Raw genomic sequence first — 20,411 nt, forward strand, 5'->3', positions numbered from 1 at the left:
TCAACACACAGTTCTTTTTATGTTTCTTAGGTTACTTTCCAAACACTGGACTCCATTATTAGTACCAAAAAATGTCTCTGTTACTTCATACATCCACAAGTACTTTAGAGAATTTTCTTCTTGCTCCCCCAAGGTACTTGCAGCTGGCTGACTTGACAGGACCAGTATTCTCTCCCTGTTGTCTAAAGGTTGCATATTTCTGAGAGAACCCTTAGCCATTTACAAGATAGGCCACCCCTCTCTGTCAATCCAATGGAGCCCCAAAGCAGAGCACAGCCTCTAGCTGCCTCTCCCCAGGCTACCTCCAAGCCGTCTCTCATCAATACTCAGTGTCTGGGTGAATTGCAATGGCTGCTGCCTGCAGAAGAAAGGGAGAGCAAAGAAAAAAAATAAATCAAAACAGACACAAAACAGAGGAAAAAAAATGCAAAAATAAATTTTCTCTGGCTCCTAAGTTTTCTTCAAATATTTTCCACTCTTGGTGGAAATGATTTCAGTAAACTGGGATGATAATGAGGAAGCAATGCATAGCTAGCCTCTGACAGAAAATCAGGCAAGAAAGAAACTTCATTTTCAACTTGTTTTATGGTGGGACCAAGAGCACAGATCAGGGGTTACATGATGAGGGGGGAGGACCAAGGAACAAACACATTTGCACTCCTAATATGATAGAGATCTACAAAATCATGAAAGGACTTGAAAAGGTAAATGTAAATCTGTTATTTACTCTCTCAGATAAAATTACTTCGGGACATTCCATTAAGCTAGCAAGTAGCTCATTTAAAACAAATTGGAGAAAATTGTTTTTCACTCAATGCATAATTAAGCTCTGGAATTCATTGCCAGAGGATGTGGTTACGGCAGTTAGTATAACTGAGTTTAAAAAAGGTTTGGATAAGTTCCTAGAGCAGAAGTCTATAAACTGCTATTAATAAATAAGGATTAATAGCTTGGGATCTATTCATTTAATGTTTGGTACTTGTCAGATACTTGTGACTTGGTTGGCCACTGTTGGAAACAGGATGCTGGGCTTAATGGACCCTTGGTCTGACCCAGAATGGCATATCTTATTTTCTTCCTTGGTTCTCATTTACTGTGTCTGATTTTTGAATTATAAAAGAAAAATAATGGATCACAATCTGAGAGAGAGAAAAATGTTTGAAAATATCTGGCTTGTTTCCTGCTTTGCATCACAGGTCTCCTAATCCAAAAGTTGACTTGTACAATTGGGCACTTAGTGTTACATGTGTGTTTTGGCTTCCCAATCAGTCATTTGGATTAATGTTTTTGCAATGATCTGCTTTGAACTGTACAGGTCAAGACTTTACTTGTATTTTTGCATAAAGAGCATATTTATAATTATATTTGTACTCTGCCGTTTTGTGGCTAAAATATTAAGTAAGTAAACTTTTTTTAATATTAGTGTGATCACTAATTTCACTTTTTTTTTCTTTCATGAATTGGCTTACCCTCTTTGGACTTTAAACAACCAATCTACAAATCTGCTTTGACCTCCAGGTAAGGATTTTTATTCTGTTTTGAAAAAGTAGGAAACCAAAACTGTATTTATTTTTTACTGCAACCAAATTATGGTAAAAAAAAAAAGAGCATCATATCCACAAGTAGAAACACTTTCTATATTAATGGAAAACCATTTTTTGTTACTGAAGTTGTTTAAGCAGCTCCCTGAGATTCCTTCTAACCTCAGGTCAGCATCACAAATGGTATCTGACAAACACGCCCATGTTGACTGTGATGTCACAAACGAAAGCCATAGAGATACCGCAATCAATATAAAAAATGAAGAACATTTACAAATGGTAATTGTACCAAACAGAGCAGCATTTTCCAAATTGTTCAAGCCCTAAGGTACACCTATTTTAATAAAAAACGTGTGGCACAACAATTTCAATGGAGCAGGCAGTGTGAACATGGGAGGATTGAAAGCCCAAACCAGTCTTCTCCAAATTTTAAAACAGAGGGGGAGCAGAGATACACAAGAGCACATCATAGTGAACCATTTCCTTACAAGTGTGGAAGAAGTTGGTGTGGTGTGGGCAGCTGGCTTAGTTAACTGCCTTGCATGCCGCATGTGGCTGCCAGAGCTTTTTCATTGCTGCTATTTCAAACACTCAGTGAGTCACATCCATTGCTCAGTGCACGCCCTCCCCATTTCACCTGCCTGAGGTTAGGACAAAGCCTGAAAGGACTCGAGCCTCAGGAGGGGGAAGATAAGGTTCTGTGTACAGTGTGTGCACTGCACAAAGTAGGGCCTAGCTAGCTAACCATGCACTCTGGGGCTCATGCTGTAGTTAGGAAGAAGAGGCATGCATGATTACCCATGTTCTCAGAAAAGAGTGCCTAATATGTTTGAGAGTCACTGCTGGTATCTCTCCTTGCTGCAAGATGCTAAGAGCAGAACCCAGTTAGTGGCCAGGATGTGGGCATGAGACAGTAGAGACTTTTCTGTGACACATCTGATCAGGTCTGAAGACACCAGTATGCCATGGCATACTTGTTGGGAGACACTGAAATAAAGGAATAGCTAGGACAACCATGTAATCACTCAACAAGACCCAAGTATATGTTATCATAAAACCTGATTTTTAACTTTAATGCAGGTCCCAGTGAAATGTGCATGTAAGTGCAAACGTTTTCTCAAACCTGTGTTTAGTCCATGTGGAGAAGTCTCCTTGCAGAAAAACAAAACAACCCAAAACCAAATCACATTTCTGTATGGGTCTTCATCTTATTTAATGTGAATTATCTTAGGAATATCATCCTTAGATTGCTTCTACAAGGGGTACTAAATGCTATCAAATGAAATCACAGCCAACATAAAGCACTCCAGTAGCTTGTGGGTATGATTAGAGTTGAGACACTTTTGGACTTGGGAGGGGGAGATGCTGGAGAATTATAGTGGAGCAGCTTAAAGAATTCCACTAATGACTTTTTAATTAGTATGAAGCGGAGGTTGTTACCATGAATTTTGAAGCATTGCACAGTATATAATAGTTTGTTTATTTCTGAAGATTTGCAGTAAATCTAATAATATAAGTGTAACATTACATAAGTAACATTTTGTCTGCTGATACTGCAGATCGTATAGTCAAAAGTTCCTCTGTCTCCCTCTTTTGGAATGGCGGCAAGATAGGCGGTGCGGATTATGCTGGAACTTTAAGTGTCTAGGACTGTCAAGTTTCCAAAGTGGAGACAAATGGTATCTTAAGAAAACTGATGAAACATAAATGATGTCTGATTTGATGTTCCAAAGTCTCCATTTTAGAAAGTGAGATATTGTCCTTAAGTATAGCCTCCTGCACTGTTTTCCAGTCAGTTGATTTTCCCACCAGTTCCAATCTTCTATCCCCTCTCCTGCAATTCATTCTGCAAATGCTCCATAGTGAGTTCCAAAACCTGAGTGTTTTCTACAGGAGGAGAAATCTGGTTTATTTCTAAGCTCCTACCCTCTGGTCTTGTTTGAATCTTGCTTCTGCCGCACAGTTTGCTGTACTTATTGATCTGGATGTGAGGTCACACTGAGAAAAGTGTGCTTTTATGAAAAGCTCTCCTATGTGTCTCTGCTGGCAGCTAACCTCTGCTGTTTCTCCCTGTGGCCTTATCACTTCCCTTTCTGCATCCTCTCATTTTGAGGACTCAGTTTTCAAAGCAATTTATGCATATAAAACCCAATTTTATGTTAGAAAAAATATGTCCATAAAAATATGCATGCATCTAACCTTTGTCTGCACTTTTACATGAATTGGAGAGAGGCATTCCTGGGGAGGGGAGGCAGGCAGGCAGAATTGCAACTTATGCACAATTTACACTCCCTGAACAGCAGGTGTAATTTTGTGTGGGTGAGTTTTTACGCATACTGTGGCACTTAAGCATGAATTTTGAAAGCAAACTTATGCACATGAGTTTTCTTTAAAAATTCAGGGTAAAGTCTGTGCTTAAAAGGTACATGCAGGCTTTACCCCAACCCGCACAGTTATAAAATTGCCCTCCCTAAAGGAAATCCTTTAAAATTCAGCTGTACTGCCACCCCGTGGCTCCAGAAACTGCTCTCCTTCCATTACCAGGCTGAGGCATAACAGAGGAAGGAAGCGCTTGGGCCAGACCACAGCCAACTGCAGCCTTGATGGCAAGATCAGCTGGTGGTAACAAGCACAAGGCTGCAAGACAATGGGAGAGCTTTCCATTTTATGGCTCTAGCATGAAGGGGAGAGGACTGCTGGCAGGAAGCTGGGTATGTGTTCGGTTTTAACTGGCAAGCTGCCTAGGGAATTGGGGACTGGTTTTTGCTGGTGGTAGAGAGGAGTTGGGAGCATTGCAAGAGGGAGTTTTAGAGGGTTGGGGGTATTAACAGAGAGACTAGTGGGGTCCAGGGCATGTTTTTGTTGGATGGGTAGGTCTGATTTACTGAAAAACAGTATTAGTAAATCAGGCCCTCAGAAGCTGCAGCAGATCTTGGAAGGGGAACCCCAAAAATACAGATGCCAGAGGCTGTTTTTGGGCTTCCTGAACTCTCCCACTGGTCTTGTGGTCTCAAGTCTTGCAAAACCAGCAGTTGAGTGACTCTGAGAGCTTGTGGTGACAACCAGAAAGGAATAGTGGTTCTGGCAGCAGTATCTGAAGCAGGGCACAAATATCCCAGGCGCCACAGTGAAATTTCTGGTTGCCATAGTGATCTGGCACCCAGGATTTGTCAATCCCTGGTATACTCTGTGAGGAAGACTTTTAAAATCAGGAGGTAACTGTTAAGGTTTATGCTCTCCATTCCAGATACAAAACAAAGGAGACTTAAGAATCAGACCCAAAGAGGGCAGTAGAATAAACAGCTAATAGATACCTTAGAGACTTCAGTTAGTACTGCTACTTCAAAGATCTAAAACTGGATATAAGCCTGATATTTTGGGCCAGCTTCCAGGTCATTTGGAACCATTCTCAAGCTCACTTAACAGCTGTTTGTGGCAGGAGGAGCACAGTTTTTTGCATGTTGTGTCAGAAACTATTTGCACAGTGGAAATAAGAGATGTTTCTTTTATTTGGTGTTCCATCACAAATAGCTTTAGAATTTTATCCAATAAAACTTTTCCTTCCTATAAACATGGGTTGTTGGTTTTTTTTTAGGAAACATGGAGTGAGAAACATTTTTCTAAATTTAATATTTATTCTTGTTTTCATTTTTCCTGCTCACCATTTTTTCTCCCCCATATCTTTTCTTCTCTTTGCAGTTCTGCAACAGGCTGCTGCTGCTCATTTTCCCAGCCCTGGCTTCTAGTTCATCTATCTGGTGGCAGTTGGTGAATTTTAGGCTCACAGATTTTTTCTGGCTTTGCCTGTAATTTAAGGCCCTTTTTCTGTTTAGCTTCTCAGTACGTTTTTGACTTTCATAACCTTAGTGTTAATTGTAGCAAGAGAATTAAATATATTATGAACCACTTTCCTTAAAGTAATCACAGCAGGAGCCAGAATGCCTGCTTCCAGCATTTACAGGTATTAATTAACAGAGGGTCACCTTTCAAGGTTTACTAACCATGAAACAGACTTCTGTGGATTCACAGGTTTTTAATTTTTCAACTCTACATGGATTTTCAGAGATCACTTTTAAAATGCAATCTGATGTTCATGTAACATAAATATGTATATGTGGTTTCCCTTCTTTATCCTGAAAGCTGGATGCATTGCTTCTACAGTCTTTGATGAATAGAAGATGGGCCCAGGAATGGTACTTAGGATTCCTGCCAGGTTCCTGTAGCCTGGTTTGGCCTCTGTTGGAAACAGGATGCTGGGCTTGATGGAACCTTGGTCTGACCCAGCATGGCAAGTTCTTATGCATAACACATTAATCTGTCCTTTCTTTCCTTCTGGAAAGCAAATTATGCTACAGTCTGGAAAAACTTAACCGAGCAGCCCGGATACCTGTGGGCTTCTGTCCGTCCCCCCACCCCTGTCTTGCTGGGCTTCCCCACTTACAAGCAAGAAAAACGTGACACACAATTTGGATGCAAAGGCTGCAGCCATTTATTAGAATCCTTAACATGGGAATCTAAGCACCGAGCCTGTTCAATAATGTTTACAAAATTGCAGGTGCCAGTATTCTAATATCTGCCCGAGTGCAACTGCAGGGTCTCGCGCCCAGCGTGTCCCCAGAACAGGCATTGTGACCGCCAAGAACCAGATGGGATCATGGCTTGGACCACCACAAAGCAAGCCCACTGCCTTATCCCATCCGCCGGAGGGGATCTCAGCCCAGCCACTCAAAGCAAGCCTTGCCGGAGCCACTCTCCACATAACAGCCTCGATCCATCGAGGCCCTGAGCGTGGGCCCGACTGATAATCCATGGCAAACGGGTGAGGGACCCTAGTCCTCTCACATATATATTGGCACCTCCCAGCTTCCTTTTAATGCTTCTGCATTTACAAAGACATTCCTGGACTCTGTTGCTGCCGCCACAGGGGCTAGGCATGCGAGAGCACAGAAGCATCTTCCCGCCTGTGTCTGAAGGGCACCTCCCCTCAAACAGCTACGGCCACTACATCTGGGTGAAAAGCCTCTGCATCACTTGCAAGAACAGATAGTTTCCCAAGTTCGACAAGTGTACCCCGACCAGGGCATACAGCTCCAGTGCCCATCTACCCATTCATGTTGCAAATGATAACCTCTCTGGAGTTGTATAGCTTTGGCTACCTGCTGGTTGAACTTGGCAAGGTATCTACCCCACCACCCCAGTGCACATCAAGCTATGATGGGGTATGATCTCAGACCAACAGATTTTTGCAGACGGCCATGAGGTCAGGCAGCTAAAGTCTTTCCTTATTACATTCATTACAGTGATGCCAACGCCTTTGCCTAGGTCATTGCCGCCAAGGTGAATGATGATTAGGTCAGGCGGTGCTGTGCTCACTTTTCTCGACTGCAACGTGGGCCATAGCTGATGCCATTGCATGCCTCCTCGACCCAGCCAATCAATTGTCCAACCTTTCCTCAAGAGCCCAAGGTCATGACCAAACTTCCCGTCAATGGCTCTTCTCCTTGCATGCGTGATGAAATGAGTGGCCAATGATTCATGCAGAGCAAGACTGGATGACAGCTGCAAGTAAAATAGAAAACTAGGTCATGGCATGCGCATGGCCAGGGGGAAGTGCAGGGGGAACCATCCTCATGCCTAACGTATGATGCTTAAGCTCCCGACCTCCAGCGACCCAACCGCTGAATCACTGCCTACGGGATCCTGGTGGTGGCGGCACTGGAAGTGGCTCTGATGCGGAATGAGTGAGTGCTAAAACATTCGCTCTGGAGCCCCACCTCCACTAGGGCTTTCTTGAACACCCCTGAAAACTGATAAATCCCCTTTAATGCGTTATCGCAGTATAGTAAAAATAAACCATTCCCTTTTGGGCATATGGCTAGGTATCAGGTTACGGCTGCTACCGGACATGTCTCCAGATCCCTGACCGCTGTCAGTGTGATGACTTGGCCACGGGTACTCTCGTCAGTCTTAAATTGCCTCAACTTTAGGTATAAGGTGCTGCCTGCGACGCTGACATCCTCCCACAGCTGAGATGCCTTACGCGATGGTGCCGTAAACTCGCTGATGCGCAGGGCACCGAAAAATGCCAGCACAAAGGTGACCCGGAAAAGCACAGTCTCAAACAGTCAGCTACCATGGGCAAGACGTGCCACAGTGGTTGCAGCAGGTCATGGGTTAGTGGTCTCCGAGCATCATGCCGAGGCAGAGATTCTCTGGCCCAGCTTAGCATCACTCTTTTCACTGCGAAATAGTGCTCAGCGCAACCCATTTCAAGTTTTGAGAAGAATGCTAGGGCAGCTAAGTGCGAACCAACCATGTTCCTGGACAGTCCCTGCTGCTTGGCGTGAACAATGTATCTAATCAAGAGGTCCTCTGGAACCCAGTGTCTGGACCAACAGTTTGCAATGAGAAACACCTTCACTTTGCTGTAGTTGCGGATGTATGAGTTCCGTGTAGCTGGGGCAAGCGATCTGCGCAGCATCTCACACGCTGTCCGGTTCCGAAGGACCAAAGTATTCTGGGACCTCTCTGCCATTTGGTTTGCTTGTGGCACTAGCTTCCTGAACAGGGACCACTTGCAATGAGAAAGTCAGCCATCTCATTGCGCATTCCAGGAATATGCAGCATAAGACGAATTCCCTCAGCGGCTCTGCCACCAGGAGGCACTTAGAAGTCTGATTATTAATTGATTGAACTACTGCCTTGTTGTTGCACCAGAGCACCACTTGTTGGCAGCTAAGAGCACCACCCCAGATATGCATGGCGACAACGATTGGAAAGAACTCCAGAAATGATATTCCTGGTTAGAGTGTGCGTGGTCCCGCTGTCTGGCCAGTGCGCTGCATTCCAGTCGCCTCTAAGATAGACACCAAAACCAATGCTTCCTGATGCGTTAAAGTATAACTGAAGATCATTGCTGCTGACTGGGCTTGGAAGCCAGGCTGAGACCCATTGAAGTCCCTGAGGAACTTGGATCAAAGCTTCAGGTCCTCCTTGATGGGCCTGCTAACCCGCAAATGATGCCCATGAATCAGGCCTACTGTGGACCAAATCAGATGACGCACAAATATCCTTCCCATGGGAATAACCCGCATGGCGAAGGTAAGGCTGCCTAAAAGGAACTTCATATGTCTCAGCGTGACTCTCCTGCTGCACAAGGTGGCGGCCACCAACTCTGACAGTTTCACTACTTTGTCATGTGACAGCTTGGATTCCATACACGTGGATTTGAGCTCAATCCCCAGGAAATTGAGGGCAGTTACCCGGGCCAAGGGACTTGTCTTCTGCCAAAGGGACACCAAATCTGCTCGCCAAATCATAAAATGAGTGGAACAACGCATTCCAGTGAATCCTTTTTTCCTATGAATAGAAAGTTGTCCAGATAGTGATTCTAGCCCGGAAGCCTCCTCAGTTGCCCAATGAAGGAATGTACTGAAGGTCTCAAAATAAACGCAGGAGACCAAGCATCCCACTGGCAGACACTTAACATAGTAAAAGCCGCTCTCAGATTGGAAGCCGAGCAAATGGAAACTGCTCAGGTGCACTGGAAGCAGCTTAAATGGAGACCTGATGTCTGCTTTAGCCATGAGTGCGCCCTGACCACTGGATCTTAAGGCCAATTTGGTGTCGGACGAATATTGCACTGAGCTACATTCTGAGGCGATAATGTCGTTCACGGAAGCTCTGAGTGTGTGAGAGGTTATCGATGAGCTTGTATTTTCCGGGCTCCTTCTTGGGAACAACTGCTAGAGCACCAGGTACTTTAAGGGAGGCTCAGCGAATGGGCCAGCCTTGTGCTCCAGCTGAACCTCCTTTCCAAGTTTCTCCCATATGATGTCAGCCAGAATGCATGCTGAAGGTGTGTTGGCCACCTTAGCGGATTGTGGCTTACCCGTGTGGGGAATAAGCAAACCCTCTCGGAAACCATCAGTAGTACAGTATTCACTGCGGCCCTATTGGGATAGCCGGACAGCTACGGAAGCATCGCTTGCCACCTCACTGGGGTTGGGGCTAAGGCCTGTTCATTTCCTTCACTTATCACTGCATGGACATTTGTTGGCCTAATGTGGTGCGGCGCATTGGCTACAGATGTTTTTAAATCTGCAATCTGTCATGGAGCAGGCACCACGGTTGAATTTCCAGCATGCACTGCTCGTGCCTTGCATGCGCTTGGCTTGATCGCCGCGTACTGGCTCGCTATGAAAATGCAGAGAACTGGCTTTAGTGTCCATGGCCCAGGTAGACATTTTTGTGAGTCAAAGACCGACATCATGTGTTCCTCAAGACATGGTGGACCTACTAGCCATTCTCTTGTGGAAGGGCCTCATTGTCATTGAGCCATGCGAAACCACTGTGTTCTTTGTATGCTTTTTGCTGGCAGCAGTAGCATGGGATCTACTTGGTGTTTGGGTACTTGCCAGATACTTGTAGCTTGGATTGACCACTGTTGGAAACAGGATGCTGGTCTTGATGGACCCTTGGTCTTACCCAGTATGGCAATTTCTTATGTTCTTATGATTCTGTGGCTCAGTTGAAGGATCACAATGAGATCTTTCAGCATCTCCTGGCCAGTACCTTGGACCCATCATCCTCCGCCAGGAAATCTTTGCATCAGGGACCAAGGTGGTGACCTGTCACCAGAAGAAATGCCATACTCCTGCCTCACGTGCTCGAACTCAATGTATGAGCTCCTGGGGCCGCTCTAGGCAACAGCAGACCCCCAGGCCTCAACCAGTGCCCCAGCAGAGCCCCACTACGGAGTTTTGACTGCTACGTGGAAGCATAAGCCAATCTGTCATACCCTTGATACCAGGCCCTCCAGTCGGAGGTTGGCTGCGGTCCTTTGCGGGCCACTGGTCCCAGGTTACCTCGGACCAGTGGGTCCTGTCTGTCATTCGCCGAGGGTACCGGTTGAACTTCCTGGATGTCCCCACGGACTCTCCTCTGTGCCCATCTTGGGGTCAGTCCTCCCATCAGGAAATTCTCTTGGCGAAGCTCTCCGCCCTTGTAATGGCCAGAGCAATTTAACCCGTTCCGCTGCGGCAGCAGGGGTGGGGGGTTCTACTCTCGCTATTTCCTAATTCCAAAGAGAACAGGGGTCTCCACCCCATTTTGGATCTGAGAGGCTTGAACAAATTTCTACAAAAAGAAAACTTCAAGATCTTGCTGGGCACCCTGATTCCCCTCCTGCAAAGGGGGGAGACTGGCTTTTCTTCCTCTATCTGACTCATATGCCCAAATCGAGATCTTTCCTGGTCACAGGAAATATCTGCGGTCCTTGTGGGTGAGGCACTTCCAGTATAGGGTATTGGCATTGAGCCTCACTTTGGCCCCACGGGTCTTCACCAACAGGCCGATACAGTACAGTGCGCTTCGGGTGCTTGTTCTGGCATCTCTTGCATGTCTGGTCCATTGAAGCTGGCAGGTCTCAGCCCGCCTCTTGTTTCACCTTCTGGGCCACATGTCTGCATCTTTCCATGTTACTCCCTTGGCTCGCTTGCATATGCGCAGGGCTCAGTGGTGGCAGATCATCCAGGACCTCAGTGTACGCACTGGCATCATGCCACCTCTCCAGATTTCCTTGTCTTGGTGGGAGAGTCTGACCAATCTGAGGGAGGGGGTTCCTTTTCAGTCTCTCCCTACGCAGGTTGTGCTTACCATGGATGCTGGGCTGGGGCATGTATGTGAACGGCCTCCACACGCAAGGTCTGTGGTCTGCCCAGGAAGCTCAGTGCCAAATCAACTTCCTGGAACTGTGGGCAATCCGCTACGCTCTGTGGGCATTCTGGGATCGCTTATCCAACAAAGGCGGTCCTGATCCAGACTGAAAAGTCGGGTAGCGATGTGGTATATTAACAAGCAGGGGGGTACTAGATTGTTCCTTCTGTGTTGGGAGGTTGTTCAGATTTGGTCATGAGCACGGTCCCAGGACATTCTGCTCTGAGCCATGTTCCTGGCCGGGACAGAGAATGCGCTGGCAGACCAGCTGAGTCAAGTGTTCCGACCCCACGAGTGATCCCTCAATCAAGCAGTGGTGGATCGCATCTTCCATCTCTGGGGATCCCAGACGTGGACCTCTTAGACTCCCCTGCAACAGCAAAGTGAGGCGTTTCTGCTTGCTCTACAGGGGGAACAGCTAACCAGCCTTGGATGCCTTTGCCCACCATTGGGACAGGCACCTTCTGTGTGCGTATCCTCTGCTTCCTCTGGTGACAAAGACTGTTGAAGCTCTAACAGGACAGGGGGATCATGATTCGCATTGCCCCTCATTGGCAGAGGCAAGTCTGGTTTCCGCTCCTGTGAGATCTCTGTCAGAGAGCCGATCGGTGTGGGGACCTCCCCCGACCTGATCACATAGGATCAGGGCAGGCTGCGCCATCCAAACTGGCTGACGGATTGTATTTCCTTCTGCTATGCGCAGGCGGGCTTCAGTGTGAAGGCCATGTCAAGGCTCACTCTGTCAGAGCCGTGGCGGCTTCAGTGACCCACTTGCGTGCAGTTCCCAAAGCCGAGATCTGCAAGGCTGCGATGTGGAGTTCTCGCCAGACTTTCGCCACCCATTACTGCTTGGACAGGGATAGCCGACATAACAGCAAGAATCTTTCAGCTGTAGAACCCAACTCTTCCTGCCTTGGACCCCTTTTTTGGGTTCAGGCTGTCTCCCTCTGTTACCAACAGCTCCTGTGTTGTACACATTGGCACCTGGTTAGGTGCCTGTTGGACTTGCTTGTTGTTCGGGAACAGCTTGTAGCTAGGGATTCACTCATGTGTAAGGATAACCATCCTACTTGTCCTAGGAGAAAGCAGAGTTGCTTACTTGTAACAGGTGTTCTCCTAGGACAGCAGGATGTTAGTCATCATGACACCTGCCCGCCACCCTGCGGCGTTGGGTTTCTCCTGTTTGTTTTATTTTTTTGTAATTCTATGTTAAGAGCCTGAAGAGGGACCCTGCATGGATAGTGGCATTCTGGGCATGCTCAGTGTGGCATAAGTTTTCCATGACTGGCTCTCATCCGTCCAGGCTCTCATCTGATGACTATTACAGGTAAGCAACTCTGCTCTCCTGGGTCAGAGCAAGAGTAAAACTTAACTCACATTTCTGATAGCCATGTTATACTATTTCTGTGCTTCTACCACACTGGGCATACCATTAAAAATAACTTTGACCACCAGCAATATGAGTTTATTCCTCCTTGGATCCAGAAGTTTTATTTCCAACATAAGCTCTGTGGTTGGCACCTAGAGCTGAACAGTACAGTGATGCTGTGCATCCTGACTTTGGCATGTTGTTTAACTGTAGATACCTACCCCGAGGAGCTTACTCTTTGTTCAGCTAGCTGTAGGTACCCATCCAAGAGAGCCTATGCTTTGATTTTACTTGCCATGCCTTTCCAGAAGGGTTTTCTTGAATTAGCATAAATCAAGTTGAAATTAAAAAAAAAAATGGTATTGCATGTGAGATTGGAGCTGTGTATCCCAACGTTTGGGCACAGTATCTCACCCAAGGCCATTTTGGCAAGAAATGGTAAATAAAATCAAAACATAAGATCTCTTGGATAGGCACCTACAGCTGAACAATATGCCAAAGTTAGGATGCACAGTGCTAAAGTGCATGCTGTTCAGCTGAAGGTGTCTTCCTTATAGAGCTTACATTTTGCAAAGTTGTAGGTGGATGCCTCAGAGAGCTTATACTGGAAATTTAACTTATTCTTTGGTCTGAGGTAGAATAACTTGCATTTCTGGTGGCCAGTGTTATTCTGTTGTACTCATTGTATGAAACACACTACTGCATGGGTACAACAATGGCCACCAGAAGTATGAGTTATCTTTTACTCCAACTCAAATCCAGAATTTAAATTTCCAGCATTGTGCCAGCCTAAGCAATTTCATTTGCCTGAGCTATACACATGTATATACCCACACCCTTGATTCTTGCCCCTTCTCTCCCTGTCACATCCTCTCCCCCCCGCCCTCACATACACACATGAGGGAGAGAGAGGGCAGCAAAGTGGACACATGCATACTCCTCCCCCCCCCCCCCAATGTACAGTGCCAATCACGCATGAAAAGCCATTGTGCCACAGTGCCAGTGCATATTCAGCTGTGTAGGTATCTGCCCCATTGTGGCAAGGCACAGCAAGTAAAATTAAAGTGTAAGTTCTCTTCGGCAGGCACCTACAGCTGATCATTTTGCACTGGCACCATGGCACAATGGCCTTACATTTAAGATTGTATCTCAATGTGGGCATAATCTTGCATGCAATACCATTTGAGCAAGGCATGCCAAGTGAATGTAGGAAGATAATTTTGGGCAGCTAGCTGGATCCCTGGAAGACTTTGTACTGAAAATAGACAGCTATGGATCAGAACAGGCTCCAGTGTTTGAGTATGGATCAATATATTGCATAATTTGAGTACAGGGATTTTATGGGGGCTTGGCAATAGTGATCACAATATGTTCAAATTTGAATTAATGACTGGAAGGGGGACAGTAAGCAAATCCATGGCTCTAGTGCTAAACTTTCAAAAGGGAAACTTTGTTAAAATGAGAAAAATAGAAAAAAAAACTGAAAGGAGCAGCTACAAAGGTATAACATGTGCAAGTAGCGTGGACATTGTTAAAAAAAAATACCATCCTAGAAGCACAGTCCAGTTGTATTCCACACATTAAGAAAGGTAGGAGGAAGGCAAAATGATTACCAGCATGATTAAAAGGTGAGGTGAGAGAGGCTATTTTAGCCAAAAAATTTTCATTAAAAAATTGGAAGAAGGATCCAACAGAAGAAAATAGGATAAAGCATAAGCGTTGGCAAGTTAAATGTAAGACATTGATAAGACAGGCTAAGAGAGAATGTGAAAAGAAGTTGGCTGAAGAGGCAAAAACTCAGTGTAAACTTCTTAAAATATATCTGAAGCAGAAAGCCTGCGAGGGAGTCAGTTGGACCGTTAGATGATCAAGGGGTTAAAGGGGCACTTAGAGAAGATAAGGCCATCATGGAAAGATTAAACAATTTCTTTGCTTCGGTGTTTACTGAAGATGATGTTGGGGAGATACCTGTTCTGGAGAAGGTTTTCATGGCTAATGATTCAGATGGACTGAATCAGATCACGGTGAACCTAGAAGATGTGGTAGGCCTGATTGACAAACTAAAGAGTAGTAAATCACCTGGACCTGGATGGTATATTCCCCAGGGTTCTGAAGGAACTCAAAAATGAAATTTCAAATCTATTAGTAAAAATTTGTAACCTATCATTAAAGCCATCCATTGTATCTGAAGACTGGAGGGTGGGTAATGTAACTCCAATATTTAAAAAGGCCTCCAGAGGCGATCCGGGAAACTATAGTAGACCAGTTAGCCTGACTTCAGTGCCAGGAAAAATAGTGGAAAGTGTTCCAAAGATCAAAATCACAGAATATATAGAAAGACGTGGTTTAATGGAACAAAGTCAGCATGGCTTTACCCAAGGCAAGTCTTGCCTCACAAATCTGCTTCACTTTTTTGAAGGAGTTAATAACTATGTAGATAAAGGTGAACCGGTAAATGTAGTGTATCTGGATTTTCAGAAGGCATTTGACAAAGTTCCTAATGAGAGGCTTCTAGGAAAAGTAAAAAGTCATGGAATAGGTGGCGATGTCCTTTCATGGATTACAAACTGGCTAAAAGACAGAGTAGGATTAAATGGACAATTTTCTCAGTGGAGGGGGGTGGGCAGTGGAGTGCCTCAGAGATCTGTACTGGGACCCATGTTTTTCAGTATATTTATAAATGATCTGGAAAAGAATACGACAAGTGAGGTAATCAAATTTGCAGATGATACAAAATTATTCAGCGTAGTTAAATCACAGGCGGATTGTGATAAATTGCAGGAGGACCTTATGAGACTGGAAAATTGGGCATCCAAATGGTAGATGAAATTGAATGTGAATAAGTGCAAGGTGATGTTTATAGGGAAAAATAGCCATGCTATAGTTACACGGTTAGGTTCCATATTAGGAGCTACCACCCAGGAAAGAGATCTAGGCGTCATAGTGGATAATACATTGAAATCGTCGGTTCAGTGTGCTGCGGCTGTCAAAAAAGCAAACAATGTTAGGAATTATTAGGAAGGGAATGGTGAATAAAATGGAAAATGTCATAATGCCTCTGTATCGCTCCATGGTGATCCCGCTGTACAATTCTGGTCGCTGCATCTCAAAAAAGATATAGTTCCGATGGAGAAGGTACAGAGAAGGGCAACCAAAATTATAAAGGGGATGGAATAGCTCTCCTATGAGGAAAGACTAAAGAGGTTAGGACTGTTCAGCGTGGAGAAGAGATGGCTGACGGGGGATGTGATAGAGATGTTTAAAATCATGAGAGGATAGAACGGGTAAATGTGAATCTGTTATTTACTCTTTCGGATAATAGGACTAGGGGGCACTCCATGAAGTTAGCATGTGGCACATTTAAAACTAATAGGAGAAAATTATTTTTCACTCAGTGCACAATTAAATGTCAGTCCCACGAGTCTTCACAAAATGCCTGGTTGTGGTGGTGGCTGACCTCTGCAGGCTAGGAGTACATGTTTTCTCTTATCTGGACGATGAGCTGGACAACAGCACATCTCAGGCTGGGGCCGGCAGCTCCAAGTACTTGACCCATCTGGGTGTTTGAGTTACAAGGGTTCTTCATCAACTACATGAAGTCCCATCTCGGCCCATCACTTCCATTGGACTTCATAGGAGCCCTGCTAGACACGACTCAGGCCAATCCTTACTGTCTTGTCAAAGGGCCATCACCTTGATGACCATCATGGCAGCGATTCAGCAGAGCCAGTAGGTGTCAGCTTGGCACATGTTGAGGCTGTTGGATCACATGGCCACAGCCGTCCATGTCACTCGTTTGGCACGTTTACACATGCATAGAACCCAATGGAACCTGAGGCCAAAGTGGTGCCAGGCCACTCAGAATCTCCAGGATTGCATCCAAGTCACCCCGACTCTCCAGGACCCATCCTGGTGGCGGGTGCTTTCACAACCGGAAGGGGGGGATCTCTTTTTGAAGTACCCCTACCCAAATTGTCCTACCCACAGATGTGTCAACCCTGGGGTGGGAGCTTATGTAGATGGGCTCAGCACCCAGGGTCTCTGATCTGCTCAGGAATGCTCTTGTCAACTTCCTGGAGCTTTGGGAGATCAGGTACGCACTATGGACTTTAAGATCGGCTGTCCAACAAAGTTGTCCTGATTCAGACAACCAGGTAGCCATGTGGTATGTCAACAAGCAGGGAAGAACAGGATCGTACCTCCTATGTTAGGAAGTGGTCCAGATCTGTTCATGGGCCCTCAGAGCTATGTACTTTGCTGGGACAGAGAACATGGTAGTGGACAAGCTAAGTTGAAATTTCAGACCCCACGAGTGGTCCCTGGACCCAGAGGGTAAATAATCGGATATTCCACCTCTGGAAGAGCCCAGATGTAGATCTGTTGGTGTCCCCCTGCAACAGGGAAGGTGCCTCTCTTCTGCTTCCTGAACAGATCAGTCAGCAAACCAGCCTCTGACGCCCTTGCCTGTCATTGGGGCAAGTTTCTTCTCTATGCGTATCCTTTGATTCCCTTAGTGGCGAAACTCTCTTGAAGCTTCGCAAGGACAAGGGGACTGTGATCTGTGAAAAAGAGGGGTGCATGTTGCTTTTCTTCAGGAAACTCAGACAAAGCGCAACAGAAGCAGCAGCAAGATTGGGTTGGTCAATGTTGTTTTTCTTCTTTCAATTCAAGATAGTGAGGGGGTGGCTATTTTAATTAATAAAAAAGTTGACTTTGTTAAAGACAAGTACTATTCTGATCCTAAAGGCCGTATTATTGTGGTTGTGGGAGTATAACAAGGGGTAAAAGTATCCCTGGTTAATCTCTTTGCTCCTGATATCTATTCCCATCATTTTTTTTCTCTGCTTTACTAGCTAAAATATCTATATGGGGAGGGTATGCAGTGATTATGGGTGGTGATTTCAATGCGGTGAATAACCCCATAGTTGATTGTAAACCTGCCAAGACCCCCCCCCCCCCCCAAAAAAAAACCCAAAAAAAAACAACCTGATTTAGGCGCAGGCTTTTTATCTCAAGAGCTGCATTTAATAGACTCCTGGTATATTCTTCATCTAGAGGACAGGGAGTTCATCTCTTACTCTTGTGGACATAATGTATACTCACGATTAGACTATATTCTTGTATCCAAATTTTTTTAAACAAATTGGTGTCTAGTGAGATTCACGACATTCCTTTCTCTGACCATGCTATGATGTTAACCAAGCTCGACCTAGTCCCTGCATCTGCTGTTCAACTTAGTTTGTCCATGCTGCCTTATCTCTACATGGATAAGCACTTTACAGTTTATCTCCGGGATAAATAGAATATATTGAGCATAACTCGACACCTAGAATTGACCCTGCACTGCTTTGGAGCACGGCCAAGGCTGCAATGGGGGGAGGGGGCATATATTAGCTTATCAGGCACGTACCAAATGTGACACAAATGCTGCCATCTTTGATCTCATGAAAAAGATTATGGCACTACGTAGAGCCCACTTCAGAGATCTTAATCCGGCTACTAAGGAGCGCTTGATAACAGCCCGCAGCACGCAAGAACATTCTTTACCTTAAGTATAAACAAATCCGGTAAATTGCTATCCAGGTTGGTGAAGTCAGCGGGTCGATCTAAAGGTCTCATAACGCTTATTAAGGAAAATGCATTGAATCTCACTACCAACCCTCTAATCTCTAAGGCTTTTGATTCTTATTATAAATCACTTTATATGCTAGGCCAGTCAATGATCGGGCATATCATGACTTTTTTTCTTGATTTGAAGCTACCAGAGCTGACTGGGCATGCACGGGAGCTGTTAGAATTGCCTATCTAAGAGGTGGAGCTACAGGGGGCTATTTGGAAACTGAAATTATTGAAAGCCCCTGGACCTAATGGGCTTAGCCCAGAATTTTATACATTTTTTGGAGATCTTACCCTAGCTCCATTAAAGGACATGTTTCATGCTGCTAGAGAAAGGGGACATTTTGATGATGGTCATAATCTCACTACTATAGTTCTGCTCCCCAAGCCCAGGAAAAATCCTACCTTAACTCCTCATACCAGCCTATCTCTCTCCTTAATCAAGATATCAAGTTGTTGGCATCAGTTTTGACTCAGAGTGAATTCAGTGATAGCGGAGATGATAGCCCCAGACCAAACATGCTTTATTAAGGGGCGGCTTTCCAACCTCTTAAAAACTCTGATGGTCTCACTCATCTCGCCATCAGGTAACCCTAATGGCCTCATCAGCCTAGATGCTGAAAAAGCCTTTAATTATGTGGAATAGCCATACTTGTTTAGGATTCTCAAACTGTTTAATTTTGGGGAAATTATGCAATCTTGGGTTAAATTGTTATATCAGTCACCACAGAACCAACTATTGGTAAATGGGACGCTATTGGAGATTTAGCAAGGTTGCCCTTTATCCCCTTTAACATTTGTCCTTGCTTTGGAACCCATAGCAGCTGAACTGTGGGCCCTTGATACTTTTCAGGGGTTACGGATAAAAGCTAAAACTATCAAGGTCAATCTCTATGCAAATGACATGCTCTTTTATGTGGGAAATCTGACTGAAAGCTTAGGGGATATTATCAGTTATGTTGATCAATATGGGTTATTTTCTGGGTTTCGGATTAATCATGGAAAATCAGTAGTGTTTCCCTTATCTCCCACTTTGCAATCTTGCTGGAAAGGCCCTTATCCGTTTATGTGGGCTAGGTTCCCACTTATGATACTTGGGGATTCAGGTAGTGTGTACCATAGAGGAGCTTTATGCTCTGAATATCGAGTCGACTTTGCAGACCATCCAGGCTGTACTGGCACTTTGGAAAGCCCTTCCACTTTCTGTACTTGGCAGATGCACCCTAATCAAGATTGTGGTTCTCCCTAAATTCCTTTACCCTATGCAAATGCTCCTACTGTGGCTTAAAGCTTCGATTGTCTGGTCGTATCACTCTAGTGAACTTTTATATGGCGTATTAAAAGGGAGGGATTGAGTTGTTATGATTTGCGATTAGACTGGAAGTTCAATGGGGATGATCTTCCAGATCTACGACTTTACAATGCCACCTCTCTCATCTGTCATTTGAAGGAATGGGCATCCCAGCGACCTAAATTCAATGTGGAGGGCTTAATGACTGATTGGGCAGCTCCCTATTCTTTAATAAATTTAGTCCATTTAAACCCAGGTAAATGAGCATCTTTACGAGTTTCCGCTTTTTAGCTCACAGCCTTATGCAAAGCCTGGTTCTGGTGACAGAGGATGACAGACTCACTGTGAGTCTGTCTCACCCTTTCTGACATTGACTGACTGGCAACCCAGATTTTTTACCTGGCCTAAGTGGCCCTATCTTTCAGGGATGGGCTTCACAGGGATTTTGTAATATGGCCCATTTGGTTGATTCTGATTCCTCTTGTTTGTACTCTTCTTCTTCTCTCTTTTTTTTTTTTTTTTAACAATTGTGAGAGGATCGGGATCTACTGAAACATTTTTTTTTTCTTATCTACAAGCTCGGCACTATTTTCTTTGTATTTCTAAGAATACTATCGTTTCTATTGTACCCATCGATGAGGAAAATACCTTTTTGGAGACTCCGCCTAAATTTAATAAAATAGCTATATGGTCAAGACAACGCACCTCCACTTTACCTACTCCCCATGTGCTCCACTTAGCTGAAAAATGAAGTACGGATTTGGGCTTTGAGGTTTCCTTGGATCTGCTAACCTGTAATTTCCTGATGATCTCTAACACTACCTTGCTGCCAGTATGAGAGAAATCCAGTTCAAGATAATACATAGAACGTACATCA

General features: G+C 44.9%; 1 protein-coding gene across 4 annotated transcripts in view; it reads left to right on the plus strand.

Moving 5' to 3' along the window:
* TSC22D1 (TSC22 domain family member 1) overlaps positions 1-20,411 on the plus strand; it is a 302,706-nt gene that overhangs the window by 232,096 nt on the left and 50,199 nt on the right. The window contains exon 1 of one of the 4 annotated variants that reach the window (XM_029602920.1): positions 1,460-1,518. The exons of the other annotated variants lie outside the window; for them this stretch is intronic. The gene's annotated coding sequence lies outside the window, so the exon portion shown is untranslated. Of the gene's footprint in view, positions 1-1,459; positions 1,519-20,411 lie in introns of those variants that run through there. 4 annotated transcript variants of the gene reach the window in all.

The sequence above is a fragment of the Rhinatrema bivittatum genome, chromosome 5 (assembly GCF_901001135.1).
Source record: "Rhinatrema bivittatum chromosome 5, aRhiBiv1.1, whole genome shotgun sequence".
Taxonomy (NCBI): domain Eukaryota; kingdom Metazoa; phylum Chordata; class Amphibia; order Gymnophiona; family Rhinatrematidae; genus Rhinatrema; species Rhinatrema bivittatum.